Below are 6,000 nucleotides of genomic sequence, written 5' to 3' on the forward strand. Positions count from 1 at the left end.
CCTATATGGCATGGCTCATAGCTTCACTGAGTTAGACAAGGCTATGGTCCATGTGATTAGATTGGTTAGTTTTCTGTGATTGAGGTTTTCAGTCTGTCTGCCCTCTGATGGAGAAGGATAAGAGGCTTATGGAAGCTTCCTGATGGGAGAGAATGATTGGGGGAAAAGTGGGTCTTGTTCTGATGGGCAGGGCTATGCTCAATAAATCTTTAATCCAATTTTCTGTTGATGGGAGGGGCTGTGTTCCCTCCACGTTATTTGACATGATGCCAAACTATCATGGTGGTAATGAAGATAATGGTGACCTCCTTCCAAAGGTCCCATGCACACACTGCTAAACTCAGTGCCCCCAACCCTGCAATAGGCCACTGCCAACCCACATCTCTGCCATAGACTCCTGGACACTCACAGGCAAGTCTGGCTCAGTCTCTTGTGGGGTCACTGATCCTTTCTCCTGGGTCCTGGTGCACACAAGCTTTTGTTTGTGCCCCTAAGACACTGTTTCTCCAGTCCTGTGTAAGTTCTGGCAGCTCTATGATGGGGTTAGTGGTGACCTCCTCCACAGGGGCTTATGCCACACCCAGGTCTGCTGCACCCAGAGCCCCTGCCCCTGCACAGTCCACTGCTGACCTGTATCTCTGCAGGAGACACTCAAACACAGTTCTGTCTCAGTCTCTGTGTGGTTTCTGGGTCCTGGTGCACACAGGTACATTCGAGCCCTCTGAGCATCTCTGGCAGGTATGGTCTTTAGCCAGGTCAACTGGATAGGGTCATGGAGGAGACAATGAGGAAAGATTTTTATGGGCTTTGTTTGGGAGTAGAGCACGTTTACACCTTTGTTCACATTTCACTGGCTAGAACTATATGACTTCACTACACCATTCACTACCCTGGGTGACCTTGGGAAACTTATTTAACATCTCTGTGCCTCAGGTTCCTCATGCATAAAATAGAGATAATGAGTACCTATTCCTAGGGCTGTTTATTAACTTAATTGTATAAAACACAGAAAGCCTTTTGAACAGCTCCAGGAAGAAGAAGGGAATAAACATTTTTAGTGAAAAGTTAGTTGTTCCTGCTCAATAGGTCTAACCTTTTCCCTGTACACAAACAGGATTCAATTTAACTACTCTTCTGAAACATATTTAAAATTTAATGTGTTCCAAATATTATTTCATGTTAGAATTATAAATCTACCTACCATTTTAACAACTATTCAGTATTTTCCCCCATTCTCTGTGGACATAGCACTGGAAAAGGTCCAATCCCAAGGAAAGACAATGCCAAAGAATCTTCAAACTACTGTACAATCGTGCTCTTTTCACATGCTAGCAAGGTCATGCTCAAAATCTTTCAAGCTTGGATGCAGCAGTATGTAAACAGAGAACTTCCAGATGTACAAGTTAGGTTTAGAAAAGGCAGAAGAACCAGAGATCAAATTGCTAACAAATGTTGGATCATGGAAAAAGAAGGGAATTCCAGAAAAACATCTACTTCTGCTTCATTGCTTATGCCTAAGACTGACTGTGTGGATCACAACAAACTGTGAAAAATTCTTCAAGAGATGGGAGTTCCAAACCACCTGACCTGCCTCCTGAGAAATCTGTATGCAGATCAAGAAGCAACAGTTAGAACTGGACATGGAACAACAGACTGGTTCCAAATCAGGAAAGGACTATGTCAAGGCTGTATATTGTCACCCTGCTTATTTAACTTATATGCAGAGTACATCCAGCAAAATGCCAGGCTGGATGAAGCACAAGCTGGAATTAAGGTTTCAGGGAGAAATATCAATAATCTCAGATGTGCAGATGACACCACCCTTATGGCCAAACGTGAAGAGAAACTAAAGAGCCTCTTATGAAGGCTAAAGAGGAGAGTGAAAAAACTGGTTTAAAACATTAAAAAAAAAAAAAAAAAACTAAGATAATGGCACTGGTCCCATTGTTTCATGGCAAATAGATGGGGAAAAAGTGGAAAAGTGACAGACTTTATTTTCTTGGGCTCCAAAATCACTGCAAACTGTGACTGCAGCCATGAAATTAAAAGATGCTTGCTCCTTGGAAGGAAAGCTATGGCAAACCTAGGCAGCATATTAAAAAGTAGAGATATCACTTTGCTGACAAATGTCTGTGTAGTCAAAGCTATTTTTTTTTTCCAGTAGTCATGTGTAGATGTGAAAATTTGACCATAAAGAGGGCTGAGTGCTAAAGAATTGATGCTTTTGAATTGTGGTGCTGGAGAAGGCTCTTGAGAGTCTCTTGGACTGAAAGGAGATCAAACTAGTCAATCCTAAAGGAAATCAATGCTGAATAGTCACTGGAAGGACTGATGCTGAAGCTCCAATACTTTGGTCACGTGATGCGAAGAGTAGACTCACTGGAAAAGACCCTGATACTGGGAAAAACTGAAGCTAAAAGGAGAAGGAAGTAGCAGAGAATGAAATGGGTAGATACCCTCACTGACTCAATGGATGTGAATTTGAGCAAACTCCAAGAGATAGTGGAGGACAGAGGAACCTGGCAAGTTGTAGTCCATGAGGTCAAAAAGAGCTGACATGACTTAGCAACTGAAAAACATCAACAATAACAATTCTGCAGGCGTATATAAAATGTTAAACTCTGTGATGAATATCTTTGCTTATCAACTGTGCATATCCATGCTGTGTGCCAGAAATGCTTGGCAGTGAGATTCCCACCTTGTGCTGTCACACTCCATATATGTTAAAACATTCAGCTATCAAATGCAGGAAAATCACTCTAGGACAATTTAGAAGACTCCTTTTTGGTTCAGGAGATCCTACCAGAGGAAGAAACATGGGACCTGCCTGCCAGCTTTTCATTTTTCCTTGCTCTATCCCTTGTGGTAGTGGAGCCTGGATGCTGTTACCTATGTAAAAGGAAAGGTTTAAAGTGGCATCTTTTGGGCTTTTACCAGAACATGTTTCTGAACACCAAGCCTTTCAAGATGGTCCTCCTGAGCATCCTTAGAATCCTAAGGATTGTGAAATCTTCTCATGGTTTTGGATTATAAATTCAGTCTTATCATTATTACATTGTGTATTATAAGCCAAAATACTTTAACTGTTTTAAATGTTAAAATTGTTTTCAAAAGAGACAAAATATTTTTCTCTTTTTTTAATAGAAAAATGTTTAAATTTATGAGGAAATAATATTAACAATAGCTCTCTTTTATTTCTGATTCTTATAATTGTCAAGTCAGTTTTTTCCTCGGTTTTTGCAGCAAAGATTTGAATGGACAGACAAGCTTAAACAGGCAGAATTTTATTAAGCAGGCAGGAATAGTACAACCCCAAGACATAAGAGTGGGCAGACTCTGTAGGAGTGGCCTTGACCCATCTTGACTTTTGTGTTTATACTTCTTATCTCCTCTTCCTGGAGCCTGTTTGTATGTGCTTGCTCCATCACTCAGTCATGTCCGACTCTTTGCCACCCTATGGACTATAGCCCATCAGGCTTCTCTGTCCTTGGGATTCCTCAGGCAAGAATACTGGAGTATTGCCATTTCCTCCTCCTCTAGGGACCTTCCTGACCCAGAGATTGAACCTGTGTCTCCTGTGTCTCTTGCATTGGCAGGAGGATTCTTTACCATTAATGCCACCTGGGAAGCATTGTTTTTCTGCCCTTTGTAAAATCGGGCTTGTACCCACTACCAATCAGGAAGGGAGCATATATGGTATGTTTTTTCCTCTGGAGGTTCCCATTCCTGTCCTGGGATTTTGTTCCTTTGTCTCTTTTCTCAATCTTTTCCCTTTCTTTGTCTGCCTTCTAGGCCCCACTTTCTCTACCATTTTGGACTCCTTTTTCCTATCCTAACTACAGGGGGTGACAGAGGATGAGATGGTTAGATAGCATTATCAACTCAACAGATGTGAGTGTAAGAAATCTCTGAGAGATAGTGAAGGACGGGGAAGCTTAGTGTGCTGCAGTACATGGGGTCACATGGAGTTGGACACAACTTAGCAACTGAACAACGATAGCAACTACCTAATATAACGATCTTCTAAGAAACATCATGTCCATTTAAGAGATAAAGAAACTAAGAATCAGAGAATGTAAGTAAATTGTCTTCAGACAATTTTGTGGGAGAAGTTTATGCAACTTGGATTTAGTTAAGCCTAATTTCAAAATTCCTATTCTATATGAGTCAGTCTCCAAAAGGAGACAGTCATTATTCCTTAAGACTCATTCTGCCAGTAAATGGGATTAGAGCTTGAACTGACAGGCTGAGTTTTAGCTGCGGTTGTAACTGAGCAAGACCCTAAGGGGCCTTCTCAGAACAGGCGTTCCCCCATATCCTCTGCTTCAGCTCCTCTCTGAAGCACCTAGATAATAGTGAGTGAAAGTATTTGATACTGATTTCCTGGGTTGTTTTACAGATGTGAAAACCACCCCCACCAAATGGAAGAATTCCCTGATGACCGTGAGCACATGCTCCCAGGCCTCCTGGACACTAAGGTTGATAATGTTAACCTCTGTGACACCACCCTGCTGCCTCACCATTAGCCAATCTGGGATATACTGTGTGTAAGTTGATCTTGTACCCTGCAGCCTCCCTACCATCTGCCCTTTTTAAAAAAATGCTTTGCTGAAACCATTCTTGGAGCTCAAGGATTTTCACAGCATGAACCACTTCATTTTTTCACATGGCCCTGAAATAAACCTTTCTCTGTTTCAAACTCCAACATTTCAATTTGTTTGGTCTCTCTGTGTATTAGGCACACGAACTTGTGTTAACACAGCCTCAAGTCCTTTGTTCGTCTCACCTTCTCCCCAGCTGGGCTGGGACCCCTATTCTATGCTAAGCCAGCAGTCAGCACTGAGGACTTATTCTCATTGTAGTGAGAAATGGAGTATTTCCTACCATATCAATAAACAAGTATGTCCCAGTCATCAGTGATTCTAGCCCTCCAGGGCAACCAGAAAGAACAATATCTGCTATCTGGCAACCATCAGGCTGCAGCCACTCCTTAAGGTGAGCACTGAGGAAAATGCAGGATACGGGCCCCAGATAGCCGAGATGCCTATGAAAGAAATGATTTCAGTGAGCCCAGACTCTTGCATCTTCCCACACATAGAAAAGCACTAAATTTCTTAGCTTGAGATATCTGGTTTAATTCACAAAAATACTTTTGATGGTCAGACTACCTGCCCTTCATTGCAAACTTCTCTAAAACCTTCCCACTGAACAAAACAACTCTCAGCTTTTAGGTTGTGACCATTTTTTAAGTCAACAGTAGCATCTTTCCCACTCTCCTCACATGGCCTCTGTCTTTGTCTCATTCATCATAACTGGGTTCCTCCATGAGTAGTCTGTAGAGAACCTGTATGGAAATTACTTGGGATACTAGTTTAAAAGATACTTTCTTGGCTTTGGGGATTGGACCCAGGAATCTGCATTTTAAACCAACTCCCTAGGTATTTTCATGCACAGTGAGATTTAAGAACCATTTTACTTTTTGCAGGAAAGAAACAGCTTTATGCAGAGAAGGACTGTCTTATTCATTGTTGTTTCTAGGGGGGCTGATATTCATTAAGCACTCTAATTATTTCTTAAGAAAACTAATGAACCAGGCTGTAGTTCCTAAACAAATGCACGTCCATGGTGTTTATCTCTGTAGCCTGGGCACCTAGCACATGTTTGGAACATTATATTAATAGGAATTCAATGGATGTTATAAATGAAGTTTTAAAGGAATAATTAAAGGTCAAAGAATTGAAGTCAAATTATAATTTGTTATGTGCTGATTCTGTGGCCTTGGGCAATTCACAAACCTCTTTTAATCTGAATTTCCACATAAATTGGAAAATGATATTCATCCATATATCTCACAACTCATTGTGGATACCAAATCTGTAAGTGAAATTTCATATAGAAAGCACTTAATGCTATATCTGGCACAGAGCAACTGCTGAATAAAATGGTGTCCACTGTAATGATAGTAATAATAATAATGCCTGTAAAAATGCTCTGTAAAGG

General features: G+C 41.1%; 1 long non-coding RNA gene across 1 annotated transcript in view; it reads left to right on the forward strand.

The window, feature by feature from the left end:
• The window catches only part of LOC129657528 (uncharacterized), a 40,020-nt gene extending 35,315 nt beyond the window's left edge, over positions 1–4,705 (forward strand). Inside the window, exon 2 of the long non-coding RNA XR_008716783.1 lies at positions 4,400–4,705. This is a non-coding gene — a long non-coding RNA (uncharacterized LOC129657528). The remainder of the gene's footprint in view (positions 1–4,399) is intronic.
• Positions 4,706–6,000: the final 1,295 nt, after the last annotated feature.

The sequence above is a fragment of the Bubalus kerabau genome, chromosome 7 (genome assembly GCF_029407905.1).
Source record: "Bubalus kerabau isolate K-KA32 ecotype Philippines breed swamp buffalo chromosome 7, PCC_UOA_SB_1v2, whole genome shotgun sequence".
Taxonomy (NCBI): Eukaryota; Metazoa; Chordata; class Mammalia; order Artiodactyla; family Bovidae; genus Bubalus; species Bubalus kerabau.